Raw genomic sequence first — 18479 nt, forward strand, 5'->3', positions numbered from 1 at the left:
CATTCTTTTTGTTGATGACTATTCAAGAATGATGACTATTATGTATCTAAGAGAGAATTTAGAAGCATTTGAGAAGTTCAAGTGGTATTTAGCCAGAGTAGAGAAGGAAATAGGGAAAAGATTGAAATGCTTGAGATCAAATAGATGTGGTGAATTCATCTCCCATGAATTCAATAACTTTTGCATTGAAAGAGGAATCAAAAGAAAGGTATCAGCTCCTAGAACTCCTGAGCATAATGGAATAGCTGAAAGAAGGAACATATCTATCATGGATTGTGCAAGGACTTTAATGATTGAGAACAACATTGCTATCAAATACTGGAAGGAAGCTATCAGCACTGTAGTTCATACCTTAAATCGAGCACAGTTGAAGAAGGACTCATTCAGAAATCCCTATGAGCTATGTTATGGCTATAAACCAAATGTAACTTACCTAAAAGTATTTGGAAGTAAATGTTACAACTTGAAAGAATATAGAAAAGGAAAATTTAATGTGAAAGGTGATGAAGGTATATTTTTAGGATATTCTTGCAAGAGTAAGGCATATAGATGTTTGAATTTGTCTACTCACAAAATCATAGAAAGTGCACATGTGAAAGTTGATGAGTTTTTAGAAAGGACTAAAGAAGAAAGCAAAAAGGAATCAAAAGATTACATGAGATTTTTTTACATTGAACTTGATACATTGCCAGACACATTTGTCAATTAGGAGACTACAACTCCCAAGTCTTCAATCATCGAGTTACAAGAAGTTCAAACTGAGTCACAATCTGAAGCTACTGAGCCAATGCCTACCGAGTCTGAAGGACCCAAGTTGTAGATAGAAAAACCAGAGCTAGAAGTTGAAACTCAAAATGAAGACAGTGAAACTCAGTCAAAAGGCAAAGAACCTATTTTGGCTGAGTATTTCAAGAGACATCATGTAGTAGATCATATTATTGGAGACAAATCAGAAGGTGTTATAACAAGAAATAAGCTAAAAGGTACATGTTTACTTGCTGATTTTGAACCTAGAAATGTCAAAGATGCATTGGAAAATGAAAGTTGGATTGAGGCTATGAATGAAGAGATAGATCAAATAGAGAAGAACAAAACTTGGACTCTTGTACCTAGGTCTAAAGATAAAAAAGTGATTGGAACAAAATAGGTATTCAGGAATAAGTTGAATGAAGATGGTAAGGTATCAAGAAACAAAGCTAGATTGGTGTGTAAACGATATTCTCAAGAAGAAGGAATTGATTATGGTGAGACTTTTGCTCCTATTGCAAGATTGGAAGGTGTTAAATTTGCTCCTATTGCAAGATTGGAAGATTGGTAAGCTATATCATATGGATGTTAAATTTGCATTTCTCAATGATATTCTTGATGAATAAATCTACATTGAACAACTTGAAGGCTTTGTTAATCTAGACAGAAAAGACATGGTCTGCAAGTTACACAAAGCATTGTATTTTCTAGAACAAGCTCCTATAGCATGGTATGAGAGATTGCATAACTACTTTATTCATATTGGTTTCCAGAGAACTAATGATAATAGTAGTTTGTACATCAAGGAAGGACCAGATAACAAGATTGTTTTAGCAGAAATATGTGTGGATGATACTTTGTTCACAAGGAATGATGATCAATGCAAAGAATTTTTAGAGAAAATGAACAAAGAATTTGAAATTTCTATGTTTGGTGCGATTAAGTTCTTTGTTGGTCTTCAGATATAATAGAGCAAGAATGGTATCTACATTACATAGTCTAAGTACATCAAGGAGATACTCAAGAAGTTTGGTATGGAATATTGTAAATCAGTTGGGACCCCCATGTGTACTAGACTAAAGCTTACCAAAGATTATGAATCAAAAGAGGTAGATTAGACCTTGTATAGATCAATGATTGGAAACCAATAGTATGTGGTTCATACAAGACCTGATATTGCTCTTGCAATTGGTATAGTAGAAAGATTTTCAGCTAAACCCAGAGAAAATCATATGATGGCAATCAAAAGGATCTTGAGATACTTGAAAGGAACTGAAGATTATGGATTGTGGTATAAACTTGTAGGAAATCTAGACTTAAAAGTGTTCACTGATGCTGATTGGGCTAGAAATTTGGATGATAGAAAGAGTACAAGCAGAGGAGTATTCTTTCTTGGCAAAAGATTGGTATCTTGCTCAAGTAAAAAGATAAATTGCACATCCCAATCTACAACACAGGCAGAATATGTTGCAGTAGCAGTGAATTGTTCTAATATTGTTTAGTTTAAATAGTTGTTGGAAGGCATGAAGGTTGAGATCAAAGAACCAATTATTATGTTTTGTGATAATACAAGTGCAATTAACATATCTAAGAATCCAGTGATGCATTCCAAAACCAAGCACATTTCTATAAAGTGCCACTTTGTTAGAGAATTGTTGCAGGACAAGGAGATTGGATTGGAATATGTGCATACAAAAGAACAGATTGCAGACATATTTACCAAGCCATTACCTAAGGATGCATTCTTGTATCTAAGAGGTAAGCTAGGGGTCATTCCCCTATCTGAAGCTCACTAAGTAAAGCCTTAGTGATGCATCAACAGGAACCAAGCTAAAGATCTATCAGTTGATGCAACATAATCAATAGAACATTGCATATGAATTAGTACTCAAGGTACATTGATACTCATTTGGTATGTGTTGTCTTTGGAACATGTTGTCAAAGAGGGAGAGTTTACTATCATATCTTTCTAAAATTTGTTTGAGGGAAATTTTATTGTTTTGAAAAAGAAGCTATGTAGTTCCTTCATAAAGGGAGATTACTACATTAGTGAAGTTTGTGGCACAAAATCTAAGAGGGAGAAAATTTCTATAAGAGAAAGACTTGCTTTCAAATTTCATTCTGCTATGACATGTGTTGCCATCAATACCAAAGAGGGAGATTGTTGGATACAATTGTCTAATTGTGCATTGTCTTTGATGTTACACAAATATCATATCATTTGGTAGACAGTGCTTACCAAGCTCAGTTGGTCAGCAAGGCAATTGTCAATGTCTACTAAGCATTCCTAGACATTACTTTGCATAGACAATGTCTACCAAGCTAACTCGGGTGTCGAAGGAAAATGTAGCAGAAAGCAGTGTTAACAAAGCTTTCAAGGTTAATGAAGGAAATTTAGTGTTTACCAAGTTCACTCGATCTCCAAAGGATTTTGCAAGGTTCACAGTGTTAATCAAGCTTATGTTGGTTAACACAGGAAATCATTTCAGGAATAGTGGTTACCGAGTTGGGTCGGCCAATGAAGAATTTTGTTAATTTGAGAAATAAAGTTCAATTGTTTCAAGTATTGATTCTAGCTGACTGAGGTGCTGATTATTGGTGATTGTAACTTTTAATTGAGCCAACTTGATAATCTAAATGGTATATATGAAAGGTCAAGTTGAGAATTCTAAAGTATGGATGAGCGAGTATGCAAGTGTATTGATTTTTTGAAGAGGAAAGTGTGAGAAAACTTTGAAGGATGGTCAGATATCCTTGAGGAGCAGCAAAGTTATATTTGATTAGGAAGGATCTAGTGAAGCAGAATAGAGATCTATAATCAGCAATTTAGTTACATCTCATTCAGGTCATTTCATTGTTACTTTCTTGCCATTGTAGTAGTGATTCCAAAATCTCTTAGTAGAGTTGGTTTAACAGCCATTTGTAAATCCTCTGACAAGGTGACAGTTCAATTGAATTGTTCTAAAGGCCTCTTGCAAGGCCACTCCTAACAGGGTGATTAAATCTTCTAACAAGGTCACACCTAACAGTGTATATTGTAACCTTTAACTAGGTTGGCTCCTAACAGGGCTCACTTCTAAGAGTGAAAATCAATAGCTAGTTACTTGGTGGTTTTTCTCATATTGGGTTTCCATGTTAAATCTAGTGTCTCATGTGTTCATGTTATTTATTTTATGCTTGCACGTTAATCACTGTGAATGTTTAAGATCAGTTAAAGTTAACATACACTGCATTTATCAAGTTACAACAAATTTCTGTATGTTTATCGAGTGACATCAGTAACTATTTTTATCAGACATCTAAGGGATTCGTGGATTTGTTTTTGTGGTAACTAATTCACCCCCCCTCTTAGTTACTCCATCTATATTTCCAACAGTTTCTTTGTCAAATTCTTGTTTAGTGTAGGAGTTGCTTCTTTAATTCTTATTTCTTCTCTTAGTTCTAATCTTTGTTTAACAATTTGAACATCATTCTACAAATCATTATTAGTCTCAAAGAAGACTTCAATTTTCTTTCTAACAGTTTTAGGATTATCTTCTCTTCATCAAAAATATAATCCAACATTCTCTCTTTAACTCCAAACTTTTCATCCACTTTCACATTTGTACACTCAAAAATAGCCTTAGTTCTCTAATTAAAACATATATAAGCTTTGATTTTCAATGTATAACTAAGGAACATAGATTCATCGCTTCTTGCATCAAACTTACCAATATCATCATCTGTCTTAATGTAACACTTCCAAAAATTCTAAAATATTTTACTGAAGGTGCATGTCCAAATCATAATTCATAGGGAATCTTGTTTGTATTGTAGTTAGGAGATTTCCACAATCCATGAATTATGTAACTATATTTTTGGGCCAAGATTGTGTAGAAAGTTTTTAATCATCAACATTTTGGATCATACCCCATGATCCATCATCGGGATGAGAGAGTGTAAGAATGTCAAAGAGTATGATCTAAAATGTTGATTATTAAAAACTTTCTACACAATCTTGGCCCAAAAAAATAGTCACATAATCTTGTTTGTCCCTTTTCTAATCTGCACTCTGTTCATGGTGTATACTATTGTGTTGACTGCTTCTCTCCAACATGTCTTGGATACATCATTCTCAAACATCATTGTGTTAGCATGAATGCTGATGATACTACATTGGGGGAATATCCTAAGCATTAGAGAGTATTGATATGTTGTATTCATTACTTTATTTTCCATTGATGTCAACATATCATTGTTTATGTAAAGAATGATGGAGTAGTAGACATAAATCTTGATGGTACAGACAATGGTTTGATTTTCTACTAATGTGCAGTTAGATACATGTACATCACAATGTCCTAATGATGTATTTAAGTGCATAGAATCTAAGTCAATGGTGTATAGAAGTTGTACCTAATTTATATAGAGCAGTTCAGAGACATAGTATTGGGAAAACAATTGTTGATGATTGTTATCTATCTTACATCCCATATGTAATGAAGTGATGCATAGTGAGATAGTGATAGAGGATAGTCAGGTGATGATATTAGTGAGTGCACAAGCCTTAGTATTGCACGTGTGAAGTTTTGAATAGACTATGAGATGATAGTGCTATTCTAGTTGTAATTAATTAATTATCTTATTTTAATTATTTGGGAAAGCCTCAAGGCTAACTCACAAAATTATTATGAAGATATGATATAAAGGAAAGATGTTCTCCTTCATTGTAATGTATGATGCATGTATCTATTATTGAAGAAGTGCAAAGTGTGAAAAGATGAAGAGTGCTTACTGGATGCATGTAAGTGATCCAAGGGATTATTGGATGCAAGATTAGAGATCTAGTTACAAGATCTGAAGGAGCAAAAATCTGGTTGACAGGATAGAGATAGAGGAATAAAGTACATTTTAGTTTTATTATTTTGCAAGGAATAATATAGAGATCATTTGGACAATGGGTTCATTGGTCTTTCCCTTGAAGCTATTTGGGTAGTGGATCCAACTATCTTCCACAACTCCTAACAGAGTTAGCACAACTTCTATCAAGGTTAGAATGTCCTTATAGGGATTCAAAGTCTCTTAACATGGACTCGTACATACTAAATGTTGTAACAGAATGCTAATAGGGTCTATCCTCTAACAAGGAAAAATTATATTAGTACATCATCATGTGGGTACCATCCCCAATGGGGTTTTCCCTCTGATCAAGGGTTTCCCTAGTTAACATATCTAGTGTTATTATGCATGAGTATCTTGTGGTTTCAATTTTCATTACTCATTTGGTAAAGATTATTTAAGATTGTTGATTATGATATTAGCTAGATAACTGATTCACCCCACCTCTTAGTTATATTAGTGGACTATATATTCTAACAATTGGTATTAGAGCATTAGGTCCTTGAAGAATAAGCTTAACAACTTTGGGAGATCAATGGAAAATATGTTCAAAAATGATAGTCCAAGCTTCAAAGGGGCCAACTATGATAGTTGGAAGAAGAAGATGAAGACACATCTATTATGCATGGGTCCAAGATATTAGATCTTGAAAAAAAGTTAGAAGGCAATCATTAAAGAAGAAAAGATTAAAGGATGCAGTGAAGAAGAGAGAGATCTATTCATGTATAACATGAGAACAAGAGAAGCCCTACTGACAAAACTTTCAGAGAATGAGTACAATTAGGTAAATTCACTTGTAACATCTCATGAAATTTGGAAAGCTTTATAATTTACTTTTGAATGTGATGATCATGCAAAAAGAATGAGATTATAGAATTGGATATGTGCATTTCAAGATGCTAGAATGATGGAGGATGAATCTATAAGAAGTTATATTGGCATTATATTAGAAATGGTTGTAGGTATTTGGTCTCATGGTGGAACCAAGGAAGATGATGAAGCTATATGGAAGATCTTGAAAAGTTTGAAACCACCATTCAAACCAATAGCTTAGATGATTCAGCTAGTGATGCCTTGCATTAAGGATTTTGTTAAGGAAACATTACTTGGAAGATTAGAATCATCTAAAGAAGATCTGAGATAATCTAGATAACTTACAAGGGTTGAAACATCATTTCAAGCCCTAAACATTCGACCTAATTTGACAAGAAGTTCAAGCACTCATGGAGATTTTTCTAGCAGTAGTAGAGCTAATGAAGACAAGAAAATTGAGGAAGAAATAACCCTTCTAGTTAGAAGAGAAAAATATGGTATGAAAATCTTTAAATTTTGTACTTTTAATTAATTTGGTCACTATGCATCTAAATGTCCTAAAAGAGAGAGAAAGTTAAGGGGAAATTTAACCCTAGAAGTGATAAGATAGAAATTGTTTCTATGCAAATGAAGATGGAGAATCTAATGAGAAAGGTCAAAGTGAAAGTTGTGATGAATTAGGATTTGTGACTATCAAGGAAGATGATCTTGATAGAGAAATTAGAGAAGAAAGGGCTCTAGTTACCCAAGTGGAAAAGAAGTCTAATTGGATAATTGACAGTATTTTTTCACATCACATGATTGGTGATATAAATAAGTTTGTTAAGTTCAAGAATCATGATTGAGGTATTGTTAGAGTTGGTAACAGTGCATCCTATCATATAACATGAATTGGATCCATTACTCTTGATGGTAAAACTAACACTGATGATGTCTATTTTGTTGATGAATTTAAGCATAACTTTTTGAGTGTTGGATAGTTGGTGGATAAAGGTTATTTGTAGTAGTTCACTAAGAAGACTTGCACTATCAAAGACAAAGATAGTAAGATGATTAGAAGTGGCACTAGATCCAGAAGTAATGTATTTTAGTTGAATCCTACTGAGATGACATGTTTGGTAGCTAAAGTGGATAATAGTTGGTTGTGGCATAGAATATTCTATCCCATAAACTTTGGTAGCATTTAGAAGGTTAGAAACACTTTTGCAATCAAAGACTTGCCTAAGTTTGTTAAACCTACTAATGTTGTGTGTAAGGAATGTATTTTGGCTAAGCAGAAGCAAGTATCATTCCCTAGCAAGAAATTCACTACCACAAAGAAGCTAGAGATTTTTCATATAGATCTAAGTAGTCCTTCTAGAACAAGAGGATTCTATGGTGAAAGGTATTTTATAATTTTTGTTGATGATTTCACTAGAATGATGTGGGTAGCATTTCTTAAAGATAAATTTGAAGCTTTTGATAAGTTTAAAATATTTAAGAATAGAGTTGAGACTGAATTTGGTGTTAAGATTAAGTGTTTGAGATTTGATAGAGGAGTAGTATTCACCTCTAGACAATTCAACATATTTTGTGAAGAAAATGGAACAAAAGACAACTAACTGCACCTAGAACACCTGAGCAAAATGGGATTATTAAGAGAAGAAATAAGTCTATAGAAGAGATAGCTAGAGCGATGTTATTTGAAAATGATGTCTCTATGACATTTTGGAGAGAAGCAATTAATACAACAGTACATACTCTAAACAAAGTACAAATCATAAAAGGTATAGACAAGAAATCACATGAACTATAGTTTGGACATTCACCATCAGTCACATATTTTAGGATATTTGGGAGCAAATGTTATATTAAGAGAGACGATGATATTGGTAAGTTTCTTGGCTATTCATTGAAAAGTAAAGCTTATAAATGTTTCAACTATAGAACTAAGACAATAATTGAATGTAAAAAAGTAAGGATTGATGAGAAGTTTGGAACCAATGAAAAGATGGTAGATTATCATTCAGATGAAGAAGAGAATAGCTCTAGAATTGTTAGATAGAATGTTGAAGTTTTGTTTAAGACTAACAATGACTTGTAGAATGATGTGCTAACTTTTGAGCATAGAAGAGAACAAAGTTTTGAAGCTAGAGAAGAGATGAGAGTTGAGATGTCAATTCCTACCCCTAACAAAAATCTAACAAGGAATCACCCTCCTAAGTAGATAACTAGAAGTAAAGACAAAGGCGTTATGAAAAAGAAGAGAGTAAATAAGGAGATATGTTTGATATCTCAAGTTGAACCTAAGTGCATAGAGGAAGTAGTTAAAGATGATCATTAGATCCAAGAAATGAAGGGATAATTGGATTAGATAGTAAAGAATGATACATGAGAGCTAGTTCCTAGACCAAAAGACAAGAATGTGAGAGGAATAAAATGGGTTTTTAGGAATAAGATGAATGAGCAGAGAGAAGTTGTGAGAAACAAGGCCAGACTTGTCTATAAAGGTTATTCACAACAAGAAGGCATTCATTATGAGGAAACATATGCACCTGTAGCAAGAATGGAAGTTGTAAAGTTTTATCAGATGGATGCTAAATCTTCCTTTCTAAATGGAGAACTAAAAGAAGATATTTACATTGAGCAACTTGAAGGTTTTCCTTTATCAGAAGACAAAGACATGGTATGCAGATTGCTGAAAACTAATTATGGTCTAAAGCAAGCACCAAGAACCTGGTATACAAGGTTGGATAGTTACTTGGCAAAGCTTGGATTTTCTAAAGGTATGACATACAATAACTTTTATGTAAAAGAAATTGAAGATGTTTTGTTGATCATTGTAATATTTTTTGATGACATTATTTTTGGAGGTGATAATGAATCTAGTGATAAATTTGCTGAGAATATGAAGAATGAATTTGAAATGAGCATGATAGGAGAAATGAAGTTTTTCCTAGGTTTGTAGATTGTGCAAAATAATGATGGTATATTCATTTCATGAGCTAAGTACCTAAAATATTTGTTGAAAAGGTTTAGTTTGGAAAATTGTAAACTTATTAGTACACCTATGATAAATGGTCACAAGTTATCCAGTAAAGATGATACACCTGCAGTGGAGCAGAAGAAGTATAGATCCATGATTAGAGGTTTGTTGTATCTGACTCACACCAAACTAGATATATAAAATGCAATTGGGATTTTAGCTTGATTTTAAACTAATCCTAAGGAATATCATTTTGTAGTAGTAAAGAGAATATTCAGATATCTTAAATGGGTGTCTAATTGTAGAACTTGGTATGATAGATCAAGCAACTTCACTTTGTGTGCATATAGTAATACTGAATGGGAAAGCAATATGGATGATAGAAAGAGAACCGGTGGTGGAGCATTCTTTCTTAGATGAAGATTGGTTTCTTGGTTAAGCAAGAAGCAAGATTGCATTTCATAGAGCATTGCTAAGGTAGAGTATGTTACAGTAGAAAATAATTATAATCGAGTTATGTGGATGAAGAAGATGTTGAAGGATATCAAAATTGAGATTAGAGAACCTGTTATCATTTATCATGATAACACAAGTATAGTTAGTATGTCTAAGAATCATGCATTGCATTCAAAGACAAAGCATATATCTATTAAGTATCATGTACTAAGAGAAAAAGAAGTAGAAAAGGGGATTAGATTGTAGATATCTTTACTAAGCCTTTACCTAAAGATACATTTGAGTACTTGAGAGGTATGCTTGGGGTTATGCCCTTGCCTACTTATGAATAGTTGATGTAGAGAGTGCATTAGTCCAATGGTACAAAACACTATTATTTGACTGGACTGAATGATGATGCTTCCTATATGGGGAATATCTAGTATGTACTAAGTCATTGAGGACTCTTGGTATTTGGTATTTGATATTGAACATTGTCTTTGGACACTCGAGCTAGTTGATGACTTGGAGCAATTGATTAACAATTAGTATTTAAAAACTGGTACATTGAGATTGTGACCTTTAACATTGATGTCAATGGGGGAGAGAATATGCATGAAAAAGACTTCCTAAAGCATTGGGGACAATATGCATGAGATAAAGGATAGAAGTAGCAGCAGAGTTCTACTTGGTATTCTTAGAATTTAGATATTTTTCATCTATGTTGCCATCAATGCTAAAGGGGGAGGTTGTTATCATGAATGTTGATGATACTAGATTGGGGGAGTATCCTAAGCATTAGAAAGTATTGATATGTTGCATTCATGACCATTTTTGTTATTGATGTCAACATAGCATTGTTTCTATAAAGATTGATAGAGTAGAAGATAGAGATCTTGATGGTATAGATAATGGTTTGATTGTCTAGTTATGCACAATTATGGACATGTACAACACAATATCCTAATGACATGGTTAAGTGTGCAAAGTCTAATGCGATGGTGCATAGAAGTTGTACCTAATTTACAAAGAGCACTTTAGAGACAAAGTATTGAGAAAGCAGTTCCTAATGAGTATTATCTATCTTACAACCCAAATGTGATGAAGTGATACGCAGTCAAATAGTGATAGAGGATAGTTAGATGACAATATCAACGAGTGTGCAAGCCTTAATATTACACGTCTGAAGTTTTGTATAGACGATGAGCCAATAGTGCAATTGTAATTGTAATTAATTAATTATCTAATTTTAATTAATTGGGAAAGCCTAAAGGCTGACTCAAGGAATTACTATGAAGATATGGTATAAAGGAAATATGTTCTCCTTGATTGTAATGTATGATGCATGTATCTATTGTTGAAGAAGTGTAAAGTGTAAAAATGTGCAGAGTGCTTACTGAATGCAGATAAGTGATACAAGAGATTATTGGATGTGAGATTTGGTTACAAGATCTCAAGGAGACTAAGTTTATTTGTGTGATAAAATGTTGACACACTTCTATGGGTCATTATATCCAAGATTTCTCAAGAATGAGATCTCAAATGGTGACTCATAGCTCTCTATTCATGGAGTGCAAGGGTTTGTAATTGAGGCCCTTAGTTTGACCTAGTTTGCACCCATGCAAGTACACCATAAAATGAGAGATTCAAAGATCAAAATATGGATGCAAATGCAGATGCAATCTAATTTAAATGATAAAAATGCAAAGCAATGCAAGAAATGAAATCTAATCTATGAAAGAAAATAACAATGCAAGATTAATCTATGAAGCAAATATGATTCTAAGCTAATATAAAAATGCAAGGATGAAACATGATGATGGAAGTCATGGATGCATGAGAGAAGAAGACAAGAAGAAAGAAGTTGAAATGAAGCTCTAATGTCCAAACTTTAAGACTCAAACTCCTCCAAAATTTCTCTCCAAACCTAGTGCATAACAATACTATAGCGACTAGCATCTATCTAAATGAGAAGGAGAGGGCTCCTTATAAAGGAAATTGTGGAGAGGAATGCATCCTTAAGAGAAATGTGGGATAAATCCCTAAAAAGACAAGTAAGAGGAATAAGCTCACCATTTAGAGATATGTACAAAAAAAAGGAATCTTTATTTGATTTATTTCATTTTTTCATCAAAAAGAGAGCTTTAAGTGGAGATTTATTTAGTCAATCATTTCTTCCATTTGATCCAACTTTTCTTGTAGTTGGGTTAATCTATCTCTGAGCACATTTTTTTCTTTCTCATTCTTGGTCACCTTCTTTTCTAACTCTACCTTTGTCACCATTTTAGTTTCTCCAACTAATTCCCCATTCTAAAACATTTATCCACAAGCCTCATCTTTTGAGGCTTTGATACCAAACTGATAGGGAGATTGGATGAACCAATCATAAGTTCATGCTCTTAGTCTTCATAGAAGACTTGTAGGGTGTTTTCACCGCACCATTTTTCACCTATAGGATCTTCTTTTCCTAAGAATCTACTAATCTCTCTATCCAACCAAATATCAATAAATATTCTTCAATCAAGTCAAAACTTGATGCATTCTTGTTCCACTAACCATGGCCCTTAAACCACCTTAAAGGATCTTTAACCTCCAAATCTTGTACTTAGCCTTGAAAACATGTGGAGGTATCTCCAAGTAATTCTATTCAACCAACTAGGGGTGTTAGGAGTACCACTTAGTTCAACTTTTCATCCAATTTCATCAATTCTTTAAGAATAGGCCTAAAAGGCTACTACCCCCAATTAGGTCTCATACTCCAAGAAAATAGGGATTTTCTCCCAATGCTTCCAAAGAAACCCTATAACTTTTCAAGGGATTCATGGATCATTTTCCAACCCTTAAAGGCTTTTTAGGGTCTTGGGGCCACCGTCTTCCTATAGTACCCTAACTCAAATTGAGTGAGTTTCAGGGTTTTAAGGCTCTTACTAGCTTCTCTACAAAATGGAAAGCTTATGGCTAATAAATGGATTATTATGATTTCCCCCTCTTCAAAAAATCTTGGCAAGACTCCTATCTTCAAATTCAAAAATTAATTTTGACTCTAGCTATTCACCTTTGCAAGTTATGTTGTTTGCAATTTGGTCTTCCCTAGTTGGACTCACCACAAGCTCACCTACAGAAAGACATTAAAAATAGCTTCCCTACATTTGAGGTCCCAAAATTATTAATAATTTATGTACATGGATTCTACTCACTATTCCAAAGAGGCCATTTAGAATGGACAGTGGGAAAATGAGTTAGAACCCCATCTTATCAAACTACCTTGACAAAACCAACAATAGTGCCAAAATGAGACTATTTACAAAAGGAAATCAAACGTGAACAAATTTACTATATACTTCCACATAGAATTAAGAAAACATCTAAAATACTCACATTAGGTATTATAATACCAACTTCAATTTTCTAACTACCCACTGTCATGGAAAACACACAGAAAATGTTCAAAAATCACTTCAAACTTCAATATTCAAAACTTGTCTCTGTGAAATGGGTGTCCAACCCTAGATTTTGGTCAGGATATGTCTTGTGTAGGGTGGTTAAGCAGTTACTTACCCCTTAGGGATCCTTTTTATCTAGTTGAATCATTTTCACAATGTTGTCCAAGAAATTTTTAAAAGTTGCAAAGTTGCACAATGCAACTTTTACATCTTTTTGGCAAGTTTTTGCACACCTTAACTAAATGCACCCAAATGTTCCTTCAACCTTACCAAAGACCTTAACTATGGTATAAACATGATTTTGACCTATCTTAGACCCTACTAACCTCATTTTGATGTCATTATCAAAATTTTACAAATTAGGTCTTTTACAACTTGTTGATCCCTAATTGCACCCACAAATGTCCTGAGACTCTTCAAACAAACCCTATTGTACTCTTATTGTGGTCCACATGACCTTAAATGACATACTCCCAAAATGCTCTAAAGACACATACACACAACAAAACAATAACTTGTATTGATTAAGAAATCCTTAGGTGCTCCTACACCAATATGATTTTGATGAGTCCTTAAATTAATAAATCAAGACTCAGTTATGTGTGTCTTTTATTCAATTTATCAATTTTACATGTTCTAGCTAATAATACAAACGTTTTGGGCACTTAGATAATTTCTATATTTTGAGTGAACTTAATTTTAGTTATTTGATAAGTTATATGGTACTTTGTTGATTTGTACTTGTATCTCTTCATTTATAAAAATAAATGTCAATACTATGGGAAGATATACATACCATATATGATAATGCATTTTAAAAAGAATTCAATAATCAAAAACTTGTTTATTAAATTGAAGAATTAATAAAACTTTGCATAGTAAGTATGATCAATTTGTTGGATTTCTTTTATCTTAGTATTATAGATACATATGATATTAATACTCAAACATACTACATGGATTCATCACTTAGTAGTAATCAATGTAGTCAAATCATATGCATTAAAATATGTTAGAGCAAATCAATAGTTTAAAAACATATAAGTAATATTTCACTAACTAACCAATAAAATATTAGGATAATATACCATATGAATTTTGTAAAATATGTACAATGATACAACTTGCACATATAAACAAGGATTAGGAGATGATAAAGTAGGAGCAAAACTCCAACAACCAATCTAAAAAATTGATACTTGTGACCTCACTTCACTAGTGCATGTTGAATTATCAGTCATGACTATGATAAGTGTCTATAGAGATGAAGGCACATGTATCAATTAGATGAAGAGAGAATAAATTTATACACTAACCTGAATAAACTTACACTAGGTGTAAGTAGGTTGATACTAGAAAGGCGGTTGGCTAAATATATGACAAATGATACTGTTTACACTAACAAGCCTCGTAGAGCACAAATATGGGGGTAATGTATGGATTATGATGAGTATCAACTACTAGTCCATGTAAGGTACTCATGTACAAAGTTCTCATTAAGTGGTGATAAAAAGAGTAGATTTTGAGTGAACAAAATATTAAGAGAAAGATTGTCACTGATGTCAAAGTTGTTGGTTCGTATTGTCATTAATGTCAAGGGATCCAAAATATTAAAATTATTATCACATCCTATTAGAGAATTTAGTGAACCTATAGACTCTTCCTCAAGTCCAACATTTAGAGATGCGAACAAAAATTAATAATAAGTAATGGATCACCACCCATTAATTGTTGCCTTTCTTAATCAAAAACTTTGTTTAAAGCATATTACAAAAGTATGGAATAAAATACATGCATGGCCTTTCATGGCTTCTCAATATTCATCCTTATTCTCTCCATTTTATTCACCAACTCCATGTAACTTCTCCTTCCTTCAAATCTACACTTTCTTTCCACATTTTGCTGGTGTGTATATTTTAATTATATTCCTTTTATGTTTAAAATTCTATAATTTTGGAGCCCAAAATGGTCTCCTTCTCTTTATGTCTAACTCTATTACCTACCCTGATATTTTCTTTTAAAAAACCCATACTGCCTTTATTATTTAAATACACTTTTCTATTTGAAAATAATATTGAGGATCAAATTTTGAGTTGAATTATTTTTCTAAACAGTGCTTAAGCACAACTTTGAACTCTCACTATGTTTTTCCCTTTCCAAATTCAAATGCCCAAACATTTATATCTAATAAAAAGATAAAACAAAAAAGAGAAAAACCCAATAATTTAATTTTTGTGATCTTTCATACTATGTTGCAAAAAATTTATGATCGATTTGATATTTTGGATTGCACATCTGAGTTTTGAAAAATGACTTTTAATGTAACTTTTACTCAAAATATTTAACAATTTCTTTCCTTTTTTCTAAATATTCAAATTTTTTCCAAAACTTTTCCAGAACATGGAAAATTATGATTCAACAAAATAATTGAGGTTTTAAATTCTAGTCATATCAATGGTTACTTGATGTTGAGATGCTAATAACTACCATAACAAACTAAAATTGAGATAAAATAGACTATTATTTTGGTTGATGCTAGATCACTTTTGGACCAAGATGCTCTTGCATTAGACATGCCAAATAACAAGGTTGATCATAACTTACAAAATGTTGTTGAGTGATTAAACCACTCTTTCTAGCTATAAATAACTTATGATGATGTCTAGCACTAAAATAGGTACATTACAACACTTCCATATTGTTCCAACATTTGGCTAGAATAACTCCACCCTTCTTCTACCAAATCCCCTTCTCGCTACTTCCTTTCATTTACCCATATCCACCATTGGCCAACCTACTCCAATAAAATTTCTTTTCTTCATACTCCATCTCATTTAATTAATGAAAGAATGTCATAATATCAATCAATCATGAAGACCAAACAATCGATATAGATGACATGCTAAAAAGGGGGAATTACACACATTAACCATTTTTTAAGTGTATGTGAATATAAAAGAAATAAATAGTAGGTACATAATGATAGAAGATAGGGGGATAAAAAAAAAGACCCACATTTAAAAAATGAAATTAATCTATTAAAATATCTATCTATAAAGAAATACTTCCACATATTTCAACTATCATTGTCTTTAAACACATTCCAAATAATATCCTCAAATTCTATACCTTCAATTTTTTCACGGTGGACACTCTATGAAGAAAAATTCCTATTATTTCTTTCTCTAATTTCTACATTGGGATATTGAGAAGGTTTATAGTGTGCCTTGACCTTGTGGTGAGTTTTAAGCCTCTGATAATTAGTAAGGTAGTTGCTTGAGACAAGTTGAAGAACTTTTGGGTTCCTAGAATTGTAGTTGAAGTGAGTCTTTAGGTGTTTGTTGGTCTTTCTTGGTCTCTTATCTTTGGAAGACCAGAGAAAGGTTGGTCTCTAAGGATTCTCAACTTAGTATTAGAAAAGGATGATGTAATCTAGGAGATAAGTGTGACAACTAAGCATACATCCACATCAGGTGGAAAGTCCTCGAACAATGTGAGAGGATAAGTATGACTTACGAGAGAACAAACTCTAATATTGTCAACAACTTATAAGTAACTCCTAGACTACAACTAATAAATAAATGCATTTACCTAAGTAAGATTAAGTAAATAGAATAAATAATTAGTAAATTAATTATTTACTCTAACACCCCCCCTTAAGTGCAACTTAGGGAAATGCCTGAAGCTCACAAGACTAAGAAATGCAGAATGGGTCCCAGCAACAAGGCCATGTTAGGTACCCATGTACAATGCAACAACATGCAACCTTTAAAAATAGGGAAAGAGAGAAAACCATGTGGAAAAACCCTGCCCCAAAAAGAGGTAACCTAGTCAAGAACTGAAGAAGCCTCCAACTAGGGAAATGTCCCCTAAAACAAGAACAAGGAGTGATCATGAAGAAGCATCACTGAAGCATGAAGAATCGCAAAATTTTCCATCAGAAAGAAAACTACTGATCTAAAGAATCTCCATGGAAGAAGAAGGCACAAACCGAACATGTCTATATGGTAGATGATCCATCTCACCGAAATGCATAGGTAGACAACCACTGTAATCATCTCATTTATAGGATCAACAACTAAATACATAGCTCACACTAATGAACCATCGAACCAAGGATGCATTAGAACAATAGCATAACCCCCCTTTAATGCAGATGGGGTGAGATGATAAGCAACTGAGAAGGTGGTCCAAAGTCTCCTACAAACAAACCAAGAACAACAAGAGAGGAAGAGGTACAAACACCTATAAAGACACGATCACACTGACGCTACATGGGGCTAATTTCATGGAAGGGACACTCACTTGACAAAGGGAGAATGCCTAAAATAGAAAGCAACTATCCCCCCCATAGTGCTTTATGAAAATAGTGCATGTACAACTGACTCAAAAACAATGTTCATAAACCCAAAATGAAAAAGTGACACCTTATCTCAGTGCGATACATAAAAGTGCTTCAAAATTATAGCTACAATGATCAAAATAGGAAACAAGCTAATACAAAAGAAAGTACAACCTAAAATAAAAGAAACCATGCCAGGAAAATGATCCTCGGGCCTAAAACACTCAAGATATCCACCATATAGAAAAAATTCCAAAAATATGATAGAAAGAGCATGGATCAAAAACTAAGTAAAAGGACCACATTTTTGAAAAGATGAGAAAACCAACTTTCCAAAAATATAATTTTTTCAAAAAACTAACATGGGACGCAAAAGATATGCAAGTCGGAGTCAAAAATTGAACTTTTGACTTCAACTAAAAAAATGGGCAACAAAAATGCATAAAAACCTAAAAAAACCTACATCAATATCTCTGTCTCAGAACCACCTTTTCGATGCTTCTTTCAGATTGGAAAAATACCTCTGTATGCTCAAGTTATGGCCAAAAAACCAAGAGTAGGTCAAAAAGGACCCTGAAGGAGAGGCATGAAGGTGCTGATGCAAAGCTGATGTCATGCTAACGTTAGCATTTCAAAGTAAAAAAATTTGATGGCCATGAGGCTGTCGCAAAAAAAAAAATGCCACGTGGCAAAGGAGTGATGTGGCAGGGGTCATGTGGCGGTCTTGCCATGTGTCACACGCTAAGCGGTTGGTGACTGTGCAGAAACACCACGTGGGCAGTTGATGTAATATCCATGTGGCAGGATATAGAAGCTAACACTTGTCTGAAGAGGAGACGGAGTAGCAGACAAGTGG

Source organism: Cupressus sempervirens, chromosome 5 (genome assembly GCF_028749045.1).
Source record: "Cupressus sempervirens isolate cs-2001-9-10 chromosome 5, ASM2874904v1, whole genome shotgun sequence".
NCBI classification, from domain to species: domain Eukaryota; kingdom Viridiplantae; phylum Streptophyta; class Pinopsida; order Cupressales; family Cupressaceae; genus Cupressus; species Cupressus sempervirens.